This window comes from Mustela erminea, chromosome 2 (assembly GCF_009829155.1).
Source record: "Mustela erminea isolate mMusErm1 chromosome 2, mMusErm1.Pri, whole genome shotgun sequence".
In the NCBI taxonomy this organism is placed as follows: domain Eukaryota; kingdom Metazoa; phylum Chordata; class Mammalia; order Carnivora; family Mustelidae; genus Mustela; species Mustela erminea.
Window position 1 is genome coordinate 45,607,232 of NC_045615.1, and position 19,441 is coordinate 45,626,672.

At 36.9% G+C, this 19,441-nt stretch overlaps 1 protein-coding gene across 9 annotated transcripts in view; it reads right to left on the bottom strand.

The window, feature by feature from the left end:
* Window positions 1-19,441, bottom strand: part of MAPK10 (mitogen-activated protein kinase 10) — a 585,543-nt gene that overhangs the window by 309,430 nt on the left and 256,672 nt on the right. For 3 of the 9 annotated variants that reach the window (XM_032332788.1, XM_032332787.1, XM_032332786.1), the window contains one exon: window positions 2,382-2,496. The gene's annotated coding sequence lies outside the window, so the exon portion shown is untranslated. Of the gene's footprint in view, window positions 1-2,381; window positions 2,497-4,891; window positions 5,098-5,699; window positions 5,831-6,274; window positions 6,396-7,692; window positions 8,260-19,441 lie in introns of those variants that run through there. The other 6 variants (XM_032332790.1, XM_032332785.1, XM_032332794.1 and 3 more) reach the window with 6 other exon arrangements.

The window sequence follows — 19,441 nt, forward strand, 5'->3', positions numbered from 1 at the left end:
TTTAACAAATATATTTACATAAATTATTTATTTTTATATGTAAATAACTCAGGTCATGCACACATACTAGCAAAATAATGTAGAAACAACCCAAATATTCACCTACAGTAAAATGGAAAAGTAAATTTAGTATATTCATGGAGTAGAATACTATACAACAATTATATGAATAAACTATATTATATGACTAAACTACAATTATATGAATAAACTATATTCATTTCCATTATTATATGTTATTATATTAATTTCCATTAATATGGAAAAATCTTACAATGTTTAGCAAAATCAGTTGATTAACAATATATATTATATATATATATATAACCAAATTCAATTATATATGTCATATATACATATACTATAACTGGAAAATGGAAAGCCTACAAAGAAAAGTAAGGGAACAAGGAACAGGTATGACAAAAGGTAGGATAGCAGTAAGTGGTCATCCCTAGTGGGGAAGAAAAAGTATGTGATTCTAAAGGAGAACATAGGGATTTACTAGGAATTTATTCCTCAGTATGAATGGCAGTTAAATGAGGTTTGCTTTGTAATTGTTCTTTAAACCATATTTGCCTTATACACTTTGCTAAGTCTATTTATATTTCACAATTAAATAATAAACCTGATCATGTCATTCTCCTGCTTAGTCTTTTAAAAGTTCTTCATTTTGGAATAAAATTCAAATTTTTTATCTTTAAGAGATACTTCATGGTATATCTCCTGTACCCTCTTCAGGTTCATTTCCACCACCCCATTTATGCCCTAACACAGTAAATGAGACATAGAACTTGCAAAAAAGCATACTCTGCCAAGCATCTGGACCCTTGGAAAATACTCCCCCTGCTCCCTTTCCTCTGGTTATTTTTTTATTATCCTTAACTTTCAGTTAACATACCACTCCCTTTGGAAAGTCTGCCTTGACAACTCCCCATGCCATCTGTATTAGCCTCTCCTCTGCTGCACTTCATTTAGCACCCCAAGTCCACCCATAGAATGCTCTGTGTAAGGAACACACTCTTTGAATAAATCACCCCACTTAAGGGCACATTTTATCATAAGTACCATTTTAGACTGAAAGCTCCTTTAAGGCAGGCACTACCTCTTTCAACTATCGCAAGAGTTAAGGATAATATCTACATCACAGATTCTCAACAAATGTTTGCCTAATGAATAAATGTCTAAGATGGGGCAATAAATGTTTTCTACATCACTGGAAGGGGCGCATTACCCAAAATATCACATTCAGCCATATAAAATTGACCTTACTTTAGATCCACGATAGTTGATTATTGGCAACATGTTATTCTCTTTCATAACAAACATGCATTTAATACATGTTGATTAAGCACAGCATAGTGATGACAATTATATATATTTTCTCAATATCCACTATAAGCAGACTATAATGAAAATCATGAGGTGAAATAAGTATAGGATTAATTTCATCAGTCTTCTTCAGTTATAGTTCATGCATTAATTCCCAAGACAGCCTACCTACCCAGTGTTATATGAGCCACTAAGCAAACGAAAGAGATATATTGATCACTAGTACAAAACAGCTTCTTCTGGAGTCTTACAAGCACCACTGTCATGCACTATTTCTCAAAGAAGTTATTTGACAGATTATGATTGGTTCATCTCTGCTGGAGTCTGTTGATTATTGACTTTGGTGACTATAAAGCATCAAGTATTTGATTAAAAAAATTCTGCCTGTGTGTGCTGATATTTTTATAAAATAGTAAGTTTTCAAAATTATCCCAACTAACAGAGAAACTAGATCTACTTTTAATATAATTGTATTAAGCAAAAAGATTTGTAGGGTAAATGTCTATGAATTTAATTTTATAAAATTGTGCTATGATTTCTCTCACCTTTTTTCCAAGGATCTAAATGTTATATTGATATATATATAATATACATTCTTTATATACTCCTATATATTTACATAAGAATGTGTGTATATGTGTCTCTCCGAAAGGTACTGAGCATTATAATTTAGCTCAGAACCAATTCTTCTACCAGAGGGGATGAATTGGTAAAATACAGAATTATGTCATAAATTTAAAAAGCCACTGAAAAACATTGTTACCAGCTGTTACTCAGGCACATGAAATTGTTCATTAGAGCTGTCTTACCGGACTGGTATCATGGAGTGTGGTAGCACTGTGGTGTTTTACAACGCACCCATGCACCGCAAGACTTCATGCTGCTCTATGTGGCACCAGCAGTTAAACATTCTGTCCTGTTGATTTTCACTTCTTTAGTTGAAATTATTTAGAACAGTATTTCTTCAGATCCATACTAAATCCCATGCAATATTTAAAGTTATGGGGATCACATGTTTTCTGCTAAGGAACATTTTTAAATTTGTGACTCACCACTGCTTGTATGGTTTCTCATCTATAGGAAATTGTTCTAATTCAACAGCTTCTTGCATGAGTTGCCATAACGAAGATCTGAGATGGTCCTGCTGTTGGTGTTCCTCACGCTAGCCTAAAATCAAAGCAAAAACACAAAATGAATTTGATCTTAATACTTAAATGAGAATCTCATCTGCATTTAGGAAACCAAAAGACTGACAAAAGCAACTGGAAATGAGTGATGGGACACAGGATGAGGGAATAAAACACCTGAAGGTAGTTCACTCTGTCCAAATGTATTACAAGCAAAAGAACTTTGGCGTTACCAACACCAGAGTAGCTGGATATTTTAAAATCTGAACATAAGCCCAATTAATAATTATTACTTTAGTTGGCATGGTATTTGGCTTTGTGATATGGATTTGGTTTTGAGACACAAGGTACCCTACTCAGCTTCAACTGGGACAGCGCCACTGTTACATGTTTATACAGTCTGCTTTTCATGAAAGATTTCACTGGAATGATGAGTTTCATACCTACCAACTAAAGGAGGAGGAGAAGTTCAAAAACCTCTGAAGTATGTGAAATAGAATAAAACTAAACTGAAGTTGTTCTTTTTTTTTTCTTTTTTTTTTTTTTTGAAGTTGTTCTGAAGCTGGAAACAGACCTGTATGTATGCTTTCCCATAATCTGATCTAGTTACAAAAATAGGTTTGCAACTTCAATCTGTTACTGTTCCTTTTTTGAGATTATATTGGACCAGATTCTCCAAGATTTGCCAGTTTCCAATGCCCTACCCATTATCAAACCATAAGTTTTGATTTCTAGAACTTTGGAAAGTATGTTCATCATACCGAAAATAAACCTCCTCTCTGCTCCAAATAAGAGTCCCTTTCCTGGTCAGGTGCTTACAATTTACTACTATGAATTCTTTCCCCACTATGTCCCCAGACATCTCAATGTAGCCTCCAATATCACATGTATTTCGTTCTCCTCTGAATTCCTGTTCTATTTCTTGTCAAATTACTAATAGAGCCCTTGATTATATACCATCTTTATTTAACCTCATCTCCCCAAATGGCTCCAAACTCTTCCTTCCTTTGCACTTAGCAGAGATCTGTACACAGAAGACATTCCTCCAAGTAATATTTATTGTGTCCCAATAATGTGCCAAACAGACACAGTCAGTACCTGAGAGATTATACTTTCGTAGAAAACACAAGAAACAGAAAGAGGCCATTACTGTATTGTGTGATAAGTGCTAGGAAGGTGGAAGTATGGACACTGAAAAACCTTGCCAGATAAATAGGCCTGAGAGCTGTCACTTCACTATCAGTGCTTCCAGATCTTCTGTGAGAAGAGGACAGTTACTTGAAGAAATTCATTTTCCGGAAGCACATGGAGGACCCAGGCAGGTTAACATACAAAATCCAGGAGACAGTTTTGCTTCTAGAAAGAGAAGTCACTAAAAAGAATTTCTAGTATTTTTTAAGTCACTGCTGGGTGGTAGCATCTTTTTACTGTTTTCTACAACACACACACACACACACACACACACACACACACACACGCAGTAGCAAAAATCCTGTTTATTACTGAGGAGGCCAGTCTACAAATGCCTGATGGCTCTGTAAAAGAACTTCACCTTACACCTGTACACCATATGGGATTTCAGAGCGACTGTGGGTTAGGAATGCTTCCAAGGAAACTTCAGTCATCTTTTTTTCCATTCAAAACTTTAATTTCCATTCCTAGGATCATTAGTTCTATAAGCCTATGGCTTTTGCATCTCAGAGATAAGAACAGTGAGAAAGGCCATAGTGGCTTATTATGAGTCCAAAACATCAATTCAACTAGAAAAATTCTTTATCAAAAACAAGTATAGGGTGCCTGGGTGGCTCAGTGCGTTAAACCTCTGCCTTCAGTTCAGGTGTTGTCCCAGGGTCCTGGGATCAAGGCCTGTATCAGGCTCTCCGCAGGGAGCTTGCTTCCCCCTCTCTCAGTGCCTGCCTCTCTGCCTACTTGTGATCAATCTCTCTCTCTCTCTCTCTGCCAAATAAATAAATAAAATCTTTGAAAAAGAAAAAAAAAGTATAAATTTGAGTTTACTTCTCATACCAAAAAGGTTCTTTGTTTTAAGGATTTTCAATATTACCTGAGCTCTCCATTTGGAGTTTCTACCAAGATTCATGATAAGAAATGGGAAGAGGTAGGTTAATACTTAAAACTATAGATTTTTCACTTTCCCCCTCTTTGCCTTGATTTTCTCTTACGGATAAAATGCACTCAAACTGAAAAATCTTTAGTCAAAACCATACAACTTTGCTATGAAAATAGGTACTATATATAGGTAAATTTCTAAATTTCAAGCTCCAATTCTCAATTGCATTTTCTCTTTCAAAGAGAAATGATCAATATGCAGCATGATCTTTTATCTGAATCAGCAGCAGTGTCTCATCTCAGACTTATATAATGCAATAAATATGTTTAATACACGAAAGAAATAAATGGATCTTGTTCTTCTTTACCAATAAGCACTCCCCCAGTAGTCTCCAGGCCCAACTTTATGCAAGTCAGTGGTCCTCAGAAGAAAGTGTGAGAGATGCAAGTGTAGTGGGGAGGAAATACTCAGCCTGCAGCAAATACAGCATTGTACTCCTTCCTGTCATTCCTGGACACTTTGTGCTTCTTTTTGCTTAAGTGTTGCAATGTCCAACCAAAAGCTTAAAGGACACTGCAAGAGGAAATAGTAAAGGCAACAGAGAAAGAATTTTCAGTGTCAGTTTGTTTACTTCTTCTAATTGAAGGAAGACTCCCTTGCTTTGAGACCCATTATTCTCATAAGTAACTAAGCAATCATTCGATTTGTACACACAAATTCCATGCAAAGTCTTTTAGCTGCAAATGTGACCTGCAGCCAGAATGAGAACAGGAAGGGAGAGCATCTGCCCTCACGTTTAACAAACAAGAAAGCCCCCAATTTGTCTTTATTTTTATCATCAGTATTAAAAGACTTTTTCATTAAGATTATATCCAAAGACATAAATTCATTTACATAAAGCTACAATAAAGCTTTAAAAAAAAAAAGCCTTTATATATGGGATGCTTTACCTTTAAACATGGGAGGCTTTTTCACATTACTGAGGTTAGGCAAATCCCCTTGGCTTATAATATTCCTATAAGATATATTAACCAGGGAAATCTTATGAATTTTCCTGCAACTTAAAAATATACATTTATTTTTAGCATCCACAATCAAGTCTCAGTTCATTCTAACCTTGAAAAACACTGACCACATCCTATGAAACCATTAAATACTAATAGGTGCAGACATACCAGACAATGACAGCAAAACACACTGGGTCCCTCTGGGATCTGTTCACAAACATCCCCTTCGAGCATGACAAACACACTCCTCCCAACAGCAGATGCTGTTCTGGGGCAAGCAAGCAGGAAGCTGGAGGCAGCTGATTTTTCCACTCTACATATGATTTCTTACTGCCTCATCATCAAGAATTTTTTTTTTTTTTAACCAGTACTGCAAAGATTCTGTAACACCAGGAGCTCATCAAATTAAAGCTACTCTACAACAGGAGGGAGTGATGTGCAGATGAGGAAGCAGGAAGACTGTTTCATATCTAAGGTCATACCACCTTTGTCATCTGATTTGCTATAGTTCCGTTGTGGGGAAGAGAAAATCCAGTTTGCTCTGTGTAATAAAATAAGCTAACCCGTACTCTGTGTCCATTAAGAGTGAGATGGAGGCAGGAAAGGGAATACATGCCAAAGGCAGCAAAACTGCTCTCTCCGAGCTGTCTGGCCCCTAAAATCCAATGGTTCCGAAGTAGAGTCAGAAGGTCGTGAGCTCATTCTTGAGCGTCGCTATCTGTACTGACAACATATAGGCTCACCTAAGGTAGAACATGTACAGAAGCCTCTCTGAGAGAAGTGGTCATTCCTGCAACCATTTTTGGTATGTGGATCAGCATTCTGGGAGATCCTCCAGGGTCTGACAGCTAGCAGACGAGGGATGAAGGGAGAAATCAGACCGTGGGCTAGCACTGCTGAGTGCACTTATTCTCCTTCCCTCTGAACTGCGTTCTGTCCCATGACTTAGCCTGCCTCTTTCTGGTTCGTTCATAAAAGTTGCCGTCAACCCCCCAGCAGCACGCAGGGCTGCTGCACAGACCCTGGAGGGCTCTGCAGCAAAGACAGCCCATGTAAACAGCCTTGTGATTCTTTCGGAGCCTCCTGCCATGGGATAAGCCATTCTTTTTCTACAGCTAAAAGGTAGTACTCAGGGAAGTTAAGTGTCAGAAGGTAAAAGCAGAGACAGCCTCTAGATTTAAATGTGGAGGGAAAAAAAAATACATATAAAATTTTTCTTGAACAATCTCTAACCTTGATATACTCAAAGATTTTCTAATAAATCACATTTTGCTGCAAGCACAAAAGCATAAATTCTGGTAAGTATATTGCCATGCTCGTTTCTTATTTTTTTTTTTCCCAAAAGAGATCTGACATTTCTAGGGGACACAGTATCCCAGCACAGAATATGGGAACCCTGCCATTAAAAAAAAAAAAAAATGCTGCCTGCTGTGACTAGGAGATCACTTTCTTAAAGGGACCCCTTACCTATGCTACTGCAATGCCAATGTTTCTTCTAATCTCTTACCTGACCCCTGTTCTGTGTTCCTCTCCCTGGCCTGAATTTAGCCTAGAATGTCTCTGCAAGAGTAATGTCATTAGTTTTGCAGCTAAGATATATAAATACCATTCTCTACTATAAATAAATATGATCCAAAATATTTATTTAAATTACACCTCTCAGGAAGTAAACATAAATGCATACTTAAAGACGTGATTTTTTAATGTTTTATGGAACCCAGAGCATTTCTTAGATATAGGACTGAGGTCAGCACTTCTAATAAGCACAGCTGTTCGCTGTCTCTCTGTCTCTTTTTTTCCTCTCTCTCTCTCCCCCCACTCTCTCCCTCTCTCCCCCGCTGTTTTTCTCTTCCCTTCTGTAGCTCTGCATTGGTCTAAAAACCCCTGGTCACAATAAGAAAGCTCCCTCCCACCCTCTGCCAACCCTCACTCCGAATACGAAGGTATCCACACGCCCAAGTCTGGAGAGAGATGCTCCACACAGAAGGAAAGGCTGGTGGCTTCTTGCCTCAGAGGTACTTCACTTCATAAACCTGCTTTCCATCCCATCACTCCCACTTTTCCCATGCTCGCTCTCCCACCCCACCAGGAGCAATTAATAGGCATCACCCCACCCTCCAAAAAACAGGTTAGAACCCAGAAGGAGCAAAGAGCCACCTACCATTCCGTGCTTGAGAACTACGATCCTGATCCAGCAGTGTTTGCCCCAGAAATCCTCCCTACTTGTTTTTCATTAACCACATTCCAAATTGTAATAAGGAATAGATTCTTTGGAGGTGGGGAAATGGTTTAAAATTAATGATAAACAGGTGATTTCCAAGAAAACCCAATCTTAAAGTCACTCAAGCCCCGAAGAATTGAGGGGTGAGGAGAAAAAAGGAAGATTATAAAAATGAAAAAAGAAAAGAAAAAGGTAAGCATATAACAAGCACCACCCACCCCCATAAAAATAAAAAAAGAAGGGGAGGATTTTTTTTTTTTTTTAAAAAGAAGAAGAAGAAGAGTGGCTTGCTGAATCACCCTCTTTCACTGCCTGGAAACCATTGTGCAGCGTGATGCTGCCTGTACCATTGTGGAACCTACCAGAGGAGTCGGACAGAGGGCTTGGGGAATGGGGTTGCTATGGCAACCGAAAGGAGCACACATGACGTCAAAGCCCAGAGAGGTCTAGGGAGGGGTGAGAGGGGGAAAGGGAAAGAGGAAAAAGTCCGTGTGCGGCTACAGCTGCTGTGTTTTCCGGTGAAATGAGGACCAGGCAAAATGAAAAGGAATGAGGTTTGCTGGCAGCCACTATCAGAACTACGACACCAGTGGCCCGTCAGCACAACCCGGAGAAACAATCTGCTCCATGCAGCCCTGGCCCTGTATACCAGAGGGCTGAGGAACAAACGCCTGCAGACCAAAACACCGGAAGAAATACAGTCAATCTCTGCTTTTCAACTAGCTCAGCTTTTTGCAAACAGCACAGAGTGAGACTTGTAGTCTCTCTAAATGTCAAAACAAACAAGGATGGTAATCACCTCAGCAGAGAAGTGAGCATCTGGGTCCCAGCCGGATCCCAGAGGTCATTTGCACAGCACTAGCCCTCTTCTCCGGTTCCTTGGTTTTTATAAAAATCATAAATTAATACCTACTACACCAAACTCAACAAACTGATTCTTCCACTCCAATTAGAACATGGGGGCGGGGGGAAGTACTGTTAATCTGAGTTAACAAACCAAGGGTTGTTGTTTTTTTTTTTCTAGTTGCAGATTATTCTCTGGAACACTGATACAAACCATATTATTACTATCTGGGGCAAATACCTCTGTTTTATTTAAGTAATTTGTCCTGCTGTTGATTATTAGAATATATTTTTAAATCTCCATACAGTTTTAGCATCTACAAATAACACTCTTTTAGAAAGAGGACAATTAACCACTTCTACTATTTAAAAAAAAATTATCAAATTTCTTTAACCTCTTTAAAATATTTTCTTTACACAAGGAAAATTTTCAATTCACATTTGACCTAACAAGCCTCAGCCCTTGGATTCTCAAGTTACATTATCTAATCAAATTTTTTTTTTTTTTTGCTTAAACAACTTTGTGGTGGGTTTCTACCCATTAACAACAAGTAATGCTGAGTTTTATATCATTGTGCATTGTTTTAGAACTAGCATATTTACATGAAGAAGGGCCTTCTTCCATATGTTAAGAGAAAAGATATAATATGCAACAGATATAAACCAAGCAGTGATCATAGACACTAAAAGATCATAAAACTGTGTGGGACTAATTCAGCTTTTGTTTTCATCATTGCTGCTGTTATTTTTCTCAGGAGGGAATCTGGGGGGAAAAAGGCTTACATGAATTTTTCTATCTTTTTAATCTATTGGCCAAGACAAGGTTTTGGATGTTGTTTTACTCTAATTTCAAGTTGAACAGGAATCAGTTATTAACTATGAGTCTTGGCAATGGGTCTATCTATAAGAAAACCATGTCACAAGCAAAAATATCTATTGATTAGTCAAGCAACTTTATAGTACAATATAATTAGCATTCATGGTTTTAAGTTATTGCATTCTAAGCTTTGATATCAAAAGTTAATTTTTAATAACTGGGTATCAATGGAAAAAAAAAAAAAAACAGGACTCTTACCTTACATTGCAAACACAAAAATTAGAGATAAATTATGCACTGAAACATAAAAGCTAAAAATCTGTAAAGCTATTAGGATAAAATACATCTTGTAGAAGGAAAATTACTTTCTCATCTTGGAGTAAGCAAATACTTCTTGGGACACAGAAAGCACCATAATAGAAAAAAAAAAAAAAATAGACTTGATCAAAATTAAAAGCTTCCATTTATCCAAGTCACCATTAAGGAAATGAAAGAGACAAGCCACAGACTAAAAGAAAATAATCCTGATAAACAGCTGAAAATACTCTTGATACAATTATATGATACTATCAAATTCAAATACAAATTCTAGATTATATAAAAATATCCTACAACTCAATGATAAAACATTTTTTCTTAATGTCTTGAGTAGGCACTTGAAAAGGGAGATTTATAAATAGTCGATAAGCACATTAAAAAGGGTTCAGCATCATTAGTCATCAGAAAAATGCAAATTAAAACTACAACCAATGCCATTTTACACTAAAATGACAAAAATTTAAAAAGACTAACAACACTAAATATTGGCTAAAATATAAGAAACCAGAACTCTCCTACATTAACAGTGTAAGTATAAAATTATAAAACTACTTTGAAAAAATGGTTTGGCAGTGTTGTTTTTTTCTCTTTAATGATAACCATATACCTACAGTATGACTCAACAATTCTATTGGTAGATAGTCACCCAAGAGAACAGAAACAAATTCCCTTTAAAAAAAAAAAAAAAAAACTTGTACATAAATGTGTATGCCAGCTTTATTTATAATTGGTAAAAATTAGAAACAACGCAAAGTGCACCAACAGGAAAATGAATAAATTATGATATATTCATATAATAGTATACTATTCAGCAATAAAAAAGAATGTCACATCAGAATAGGTTAAAACCAACCATTTTCTTCCATTAGGTATTAATTCTTTATGACACAATTTATCAAGAATAATAGATACCAACATTGTTCATAGATTTAGAGGTAGATTTTACTATTTAGAGCTTTGATTCTCAACCAACTCATTTCTATAATATTGAGATGATCAAAATGGTCTTTTAAGTCTATTCTTTAAAATATAGAAAAGATAATTCCCTCAAATTAGATCATTTCATACATGTCAGCTTTTAAAAAATCACACTAGGAGGGAAGAGCAAGATGGCAGAGAACTAGGATACCTAAATTTTGTCTGGTCCCAGGAATTCAGCTTGATAGTTACCAAACCATTCTGAACACCAACAAAATTAATGGGAGATCAAAGAGAAGAAGAGCAGCAATTCTAGGAACAGAAAAGCAACCAGTTTCTGGAAGGTAGGATGTGTGGAGAAGTGAATCTGAGGCAATATAGAGAAGAAAGACCATGAGGGAGAGGCTGGCTCCCAGCAAGCAGTAGAGCAGCGGAGCACAATATTGGAACTTTTATAGTTTGGGGGTTTATTTATTTATTTATTTGTCAGAAAAGGGGAGAAGAAAGAGAATGAACAAGGGGAACATTAGCCAGAGGGAGAAACAGGCTCCCCATTGAGCAAGAAGCCTGACACAGGACTCAATACCAGGACCCTGGGACGATGACCTGAGCCAAAGGCAGACAATTAACCAACTGAGCCACCTAGGCATCCCAAAAATCAGAACTTTTAGAAGTCTTCTCCTCAGAGAGATGTCACTCCAGAGGCTAAGAGTAGGGTAGAATGGGTGGGTGGAGCCCTCACTGGGACACTGTGGTCTGAGGACCTGTTGGGCCACAAAAAAGACCAGGGATGTCTGAGTATGGCAGAGCTCCCAGGTGTCAGAGTGGGGAGGCTGGCTACAGAGACTAGAGCAGAGGAGTGCACTCTCAGCTCAGGGTTACCTTAAATCATGATCCAATGTACACTCAGGCCACTTCTCTTCAAGAAGAAACCCCACAAGGTGCAGATCCAGGCAGACTCCCCGCTTCCTCCACTGGGAGGAGTGGCATGGGGATGTGTGGCAGGAATCTGCTGATTTTGGAGACTCCAAACAGGGCTATACACCAGGGATAGAAATGCTCGGTCACGGCCCAGGTGAGCACAGAGTGCAGCCAGGGAGACAGGAATGATTGACAACTTTTCGCTGAGGGTGCATGGAGGAGTGAGGCCCCAAGCCCTCAGCTCCTCTGGGGCTGGAGATTGGGAAGCTACCATTTTCAGTCCCATCCACCAACACTTTACAGAAAACAGGTAACAAAAGCTACTGAAAATGAACCCCAGCAGGTTACTTAGCCCGGCCCCTGGCAAAGGCAGTGCAATTCCGCTTCAGACAAAAACATTTGAGATCACTGCAATAAGCCCCTCCCCCAGAAGATCAGCAAGATCATTCAGCCAAGACCAAGTTTACTGATCAATGAGAACTGCAAAACACCAGTGCTAGGGGAACACCCCATATAAAATTCATGGCTTTTTCCCCAGGATTCTTCAGTCTTTTCAAAGTTAAAGTTTTTAAATTTTCACCGTTTTATTCTTTCCCTATTTTTAATGTTTCCTCTTCCCTATTTTAACCTATTTTAAATATTGTATATTTTCAATATCTTCTAAAAAATCTTTTTTAATTTTCATTATTATAGTCATATTCTATTCCTTCATTGTATTTAACCTTATTTTTTATATACAGGTAAGTTTTTATTTCTTTAAAATTTTGGGATACAGTTTCTTCTAACAGACCAAAATACAACCTAAATCTAGTGTATGGCTCTGTTCTACTCTCCAGACTAATCACATTCCCTTCTTTTTTTTTTTTTTTTCAACTAATTACTCACCTTATCAATTCCTTTTTTAAAATTTTTTTTAATTTTCATCTTTACACTCGTATTCCGTGTGTGCGTGTGTGTGTGTGTGTGTGTGTGTTTCTTTAAATTTTGGGGTTTCTTCTAACAAACCAAAATACAACCCAAATCAAGTGTGTATCTGTTCTATTCACCAGACTAATCATACTTTTTTTTCCTTTCTTTCTCCCTCTGGTTTTGGGTCTCTTCTGATTTGGTTAGTGTATATTTTTCTGGGGTATTTGTTACCCTTTTAGCATTTCATTCTCTCATTCATCTATTCTTCTCCAGACAAAATGACAAGGCTGAAACACTCACTGCAAAAAAAAAAAAAAAGAACAAGAGGCAGTAATGACTGTTGGGGAATGATGTCTGTCAATACAAACATTGGTAATATGTCAGAACTAGAGCTCAGAACAACAATTATAGTTGGGCTTGGAAAAACCTAGAAATACTACAGAATCTCTTTCTGGAGAAATAAAAGAACTAAAATCTACCCAAGTTGAAATTAAAAAAGCTATTAATGAGGTGCAATAAAAAATGAAGGCTCTTCCTACTAGGATAAATGATGCAGAAGAGAGAATTAGTGATACAGAAGACCAAATGATGGAAAATAAAGAAGCCGAGAAAAAGAGAGACAAAGAACACTGGATCACAAGGGGAAAATTTGAGAGATAAGTGATACCATAAGACAAAACAATATTAGAATAATTGGGATCCCAGTAGGAGAGAGAGGGGGGCAGAAGGTATATTGGAGCAAATTATAGCACAGAATTTCCCTAATTTGGGGAAGGAAACAAGCATCAAAATCCAGGAGGCACAGAGAACTCCTCTCAAAAATCAATAACAATAGGTCCACACTCCATCATCTAATAGTAAAACTTACAAATCTCAGAGACAAAGAGAAAATCCTGAAAAGAGCTTGGGACAAAAGGCCTTTTGTCCCATTGTAACATATAATGGCAGAAATATTAGATTGGCAAGAGACCTATCCACAAAGTCTTAGCAGACCAGAAAAGACTGGCATGATATATTCATAGCACTAAACAAGGTAAATATGCAGCCAAGAATATTATATCTAGCTAGGTTGTCATTGAAAATAGAAGGAGAAATTAAAAGCTTCCAGGAAAAACAAAAACTAAAAGAATTTGCAAACACAAAGCCAGCTCTACAGGAAATATTGAAAGTAGTCCTCGAAGCAAAGAGACATCCTAAAAGTAACATAGACCAGAAAGGAACAGAGACAATATACAATAACAGCCATCTTACAGGCAATACAATGACACTGAATTCATATCTTTCAATAGTTACCTTGAATGTAAATGGGCTAAACGCCCCAATCAAAAGACAGGCTATCTGCAAGAAACTCATTTTACCCAAAGACACTTCCAGATTTAAAGTGAGGGGGTAGAAAAAAACTTACCATGCCAATGGACATTAAAATAAAGCTGGGGTTATATGCTTAGATCAACTATATTTTAAGCCAAAGAGATGAGGAAGGACACTATCATACTTAAAGGGTCTCTCCAACAAGAAGATCTAACAATTTTAAATCTCTATACCCCTAACATGGGAGGAGAAAACTGTATAAAGCAGTTAATAACAAAATCAAAGAAAGACATTGACAATAATACAATAATAGCAGGGGACTTTAAGACTCCTTTCACTGAAATAGAACATCTAAGCAAAAGATTAACAAGGAAATAAAGGTCTTAAATGACACACACTGGACCAGATGAACATAGCAGATATATTTAGAACATTTCATCTGAAAGCAATAGAATACACATTCTTCTCCAGTGTACATAGAACATTCTCCAAAATAGATCACATCCTGGGTAACTAATCAAGTCTCAGCTGATACTAAAACTTTATGATCATTCCCTGCATATTTTCAGGCAACAATGCTCTGAAGTTAGAACTCAATTGCAAGAGGAAATTTGGAAGGAACTCAAATACATGGAGGCTAAAGAGCACCCTACTCAAGAATGAATGGGTAAATCAGAGAGTTAAAAAAGATGTAAAAAAAATTCATGGAAACAAATGAAAATGAAAACAAAACTGTTCAAAATGTTTGGGATGCAGCAAAGGTGGTCCTGAGAGGGAAGTGTATAGTGATACAAGCCTATCTCAAAAAACAAGAAATGTCTCAAATACACAACCTAACCCTACACCTAAAGAAGCTAGAGAAAGAACAGCAAATAAAGCCTAAACCCAGCAGGAGAAAAGAAATCATAAAGATCCAAACAGAAATCAATGAAATAGAAACTAAAAAATACTGTAGAACAGATCAATGAAACTAGGAGCTGGGTTTTTTTTTTTTCACTGAGATTTTAATTTTTTATTTTTTATAAACATATATTTTTATCCCCAGGGGTACAGGTTATGCTTAGGCTTAGGAGCTGGTTCTTTGAAAGAATTAATAAGATTGATAAACCCCTGGCCAGACTTATCAAAAAGAAAAGAGAAATGAATAAATGAATAAGGTCATAAATGAAAGAGAATAGATTACAACCAACACCAAAGAAATACAAACAATTTTAAGAACATGTTAAGAACAACTATACATCAGCAAATTTGACAAACTGGAAGAAATGGATGCATTCCTAGAGACATAGAAACTACCAAAACTGAGCTAGGAAGAAATAGAAAACTTGAACAGACCCAAAACCAGTATGGAGATTGAAGCAGTCATCAAAAACCTCCCAATAAACAAGAGAGCCAGAGAGCTCAGAGGGCCAGAGAGCTTCCCAGGGGAATTCTACCAAACATTTCAAGAAGAATTAATTCCTATTCTCCTGAAACTGTTCCAAAAAATGGAAATGGAAGGAAAACTTCCAAACTCATTTTATGAGGCCAGCATCACATTGATCCTAAAACCAGACAAAGACCTCATCAAAAAGGAGAATTACAGATCGATATCCTTGATGAGCACAGATGCAAAATTCTCATGAAAATACTAGCCAATAGGATCCAACAGTACTTTAAAAGGATTATTCACCCTGACCAAGAGGGATTTAATCCTGGGCTACAAGGTTGGTTCAACATCCACAAATCAATCAATGTGATACAGTATATTGGTAAAAGAAAGAACAAGAACCATATGATACTCTCAATAGATGCTGAAAAAGCATTTGACAAAGCACAGCATCCATTCTTGATCAAAATTCTTCAAAGCATAGGGATAGAGAGTACATTCCTCAATATCGTCTAAGCCATCTATGAAAAACCCACAACGAATGTCATTCTCAATGGGGAAAAACTGAGAGCTTTTCCCCTAAAGTCAGGAACACGGCACGGATGTCCACTATCATCACTGCTATTCAACATAGTACTAGAAGTCCTAGCCTCACCAATAAGACAACGAAAAGAAATTAAAGGCATCCACATCAGCAAACAAGAACTCAAACTATCACTCTTCGTAGATGATATGATACTATATGTGGAAAACCATAAAGACTCCACGTGAAAACTGCTAGAACTCATACAGGAATTCAGTAAAGTGTCAGGATATAAAATCAACACACAGAAATCAGTTGCATTTCTATACACCAACAGAAAGACAGAAGAAAGAGAAATTAAGGAGTCAATCCCATTTACAATTGCACCCAAAACCATAAGATACCTAGGAATAAATCTAACCAAAGAGGCAAAGAATCTGTACTCACAAAACTATATTGTACTCATGAAAGAAATTGAGTAAGACACAAAGAAATGGAAAAACATTCCATGCCTATGGATTGGAAGAACAAATATTGTGAAACTGTTTATGCTACCTAAAGCAATCTGCACATTTAATGTAATCCCTATCAAAATGCCACCTTTTTTTCCCCAAAGAAATCGAATAAATAATCCTAAAATTTATATGGAACCAGAAAAGACCCTGAATATCCAAAGGAATGTTGACAAAGAAAACCAAAGTTGGTGGCATCACAATTCCAGACTTCAAGCTCTATTACAAAGCTATCATCATCAAGATAGTATGGTACTGGCACAGAAACAGACACATAGATCCATGGAACAGAATTGAACCCTCAACTCTATGGTCAACTAATCTTCGACAAAGCAAGAAAGAATGTCCAGTGGAAAAAAGATAGTCTCTTCAACAAATGGTGTTGGGGATATTGGACAGCCACATGTAGAACAATGAAACTGGACCATTTCCTTACACCACACACAAAAACAGATGCCAAATGGATGAAAGAACTCAATGTGATACACGAATCCATCAAAATCATTGAGGAGAACACAGGCCACAACCTCTTTGACCTCAGCCACTGCAACTTCTTCCTAGAAATACTGCCAAAGGCAAGGGAAGCAAAGGCAAAAATGAACTATTGAGACTTCATCAAGATCAAAAGCTTTTGCACAGCAAAGGAAACAGTCAACAAAATCAAAAGACAACTGACAGAATGGGAGAAGATATTTGCAAACAACATATCAGATAAAGGGCCAGTATCCAAAATCTATAAAGAACTTATCAAACTCAACACCCAAAGAACAAATAATCCAATCAAAAAATGGGCAGAGGACATGAACAGACATTTCTGCAAAGATGACATCCAGATGGCCAACAGACACTTGAAACAGTGCTCCACATCACTTGGCATCAGGGAAATACAAATCAAAACCACAGTGAAATACCACCTCACACCAGTCAGAATGGCTAAAATTAACCAGTCAGGAAATGACAGATGTTGGCAAGGATGCAAAGAAAGAGGAATCTTCCTACACCGTTGGTGGGAATGAAAGTTGGTATAGCCACTCTGGAAAACAGAACGGAGGTTCCTCAAAAAGCTGAAAATAGAGCCACCCTATAACTCCACAACTGAACTACTGGGTATTTACACCAAAGATACAAATATAGTGATCCAAAGAGGCATGTGCCCCAATGTTTATAGCAGCAATGTCCACAGCCAAACTATGGAAAGAACCTAGAGGCCCATCAACAGATGAATGAATAAAGAAGATGTGGGGTGTGTGTGTGTGTGTGTGTGTGTGTGTGTGTGTAATGGAATACTATGGAGCCATCAACAAAACCCCAATATCTTGCCATTTACAGTGATATGGATGGAACTAGAGGTTATTATGCTAAGTGAAATAAGTCAATCAGAGAAAGATAATTATCATATGATCAAACTGATTGAGGAATTTAGGAAACAAGACAGAGGATCATAAAGGGAAGCTTGGGAAAAATTAAACAAGATAAAACCAGAGAGGGAGACAACCATAAGAGACTTTTAAACTCAGGAGACAAACTGAGGGTTGCTGGTGGGGGGATGGGGTGGCTGGGTAATGGACTTTGGGGTGGGTATGTGTTACAGTGAGAAAAAAATAAGTAAATGAATAAAATATGAAAGAAAATGATAAAAAATAATAAGTTTTTAAAAATCTACACTAAATAGATGCCATTCCTGATTGAAGAAAACAAAAACTTTATTAAAGCCCTCAATTAGATAATCTTAATGTAAATCTCTATTGAACTTTCTCAATCCAACACAATTTGTTTTAGAGCCTCCCTTCACTATATCCTACCTCAAACTTGACTGTACCTTAATCTTTCTTAGTATTCATTGTCTTCCCTGAAAGTTCCCTTTTTCAGGACTCTGTTATATTTTTTTATACTTGGTAGGTGATCAGTAAGGTTATATAATTCTTTTACCAGTCATCAAAATTTTTATCTCAGGTATTATTATGGAGTGTTAAGTTTTGAGATATCCAATATTAAATACGTAGTTTCTGTTACAAACTTAATATTTAAACATTAACTCTTAAACTCGTTTCAAAGTGTTTTGAAATGAAACTATTTAATCTAGAAGTCTGACCTGAAATTCCATCAGTGCTATCAATTGGGAAGATTTTAGAAAGAAGAGTTTTAAGAGAATAAATGAGTATAAGTTCTTATTTTCGAAAGCACAGAATTGTAGTTACTATTTCTTATATACAACTTTACTTAATAGCATGTTTGTAGTCTGTGGTGGAACTGAAGATTTGCAGGAATATTTCTCGTTCTCTAAATATGGAGATCTCCTTTCCCTTACAAATAAAAACTTTGTGATATTACATCTTCAGAATTAACTACTGAAACATGCAATAATAATGATGAATCTCAAAAACATGCTAAGTGGGGAAAAGTGAGACAAAAGAGAGCATTAACTTTATAAATCCATTTATAAAAAGGTCTAGAGCAAAGAAAATTGTTCTGTGGTGATGAAAATCAGATTGCCTGGTGGAGCCACAGGGTTGAAGATTGTGGTGAGTGCAAGAGGAAAATTTCTGTAATGTTGAAATTTCTGCATCACAATAGAGGTGTAAGTTATGACATAGGTCTAACCATTTGTCAGAACTCCTCAAAGCATAATTCCTAAGATTAGTGCATTTCACTCTATGAAAACTGAACCACTGTTTAAAAATAGTAATAAGTCAATTCCCAGGAAGAAGAAAATTGCTGTGGGCAATGAGTTAGAGCTCCTCCCAAACCTGAAAATCTGGCCCCAACCCATGAATCTTGATTTTGTAGACGCAAGCAAACCCAGCAAAAGGAAAGGCCATAATCAGTGTCAGTAGGACCTTAAGAGATATAATAGATCCTCCAAAGTGAAGCACAGAATTGAGGTTTACCTAACAAACAAGAAATAAGAATGCAGGCATTAAAAAACCAAATTTTTCAGAGAAGGCTGGCAAGAAGCAGATCCTTAGGTTCTGCTGTAGGAACTACCATTCAGTGTCAGGACATGAGACTCTGGAAGAAATGAAGGTACTGATGAACAGTACCTTTCCAAACAGTAAGTAGCTTTCCAAACAGTAAGTGGGAAGGGACTGGAATAGGGAACACAAAGGAATCAAGCCAGTGAAATTGGAGTAAGAATTCCATTTCTGAATCCAAGTGGGGGCTTAGCAGTAAAATCAATTACTGCACTAAGATGTCTTAAAAAAAATTGGCCCTACAGTAGGTTACGAACTCATAGCCACTTGCCTGAA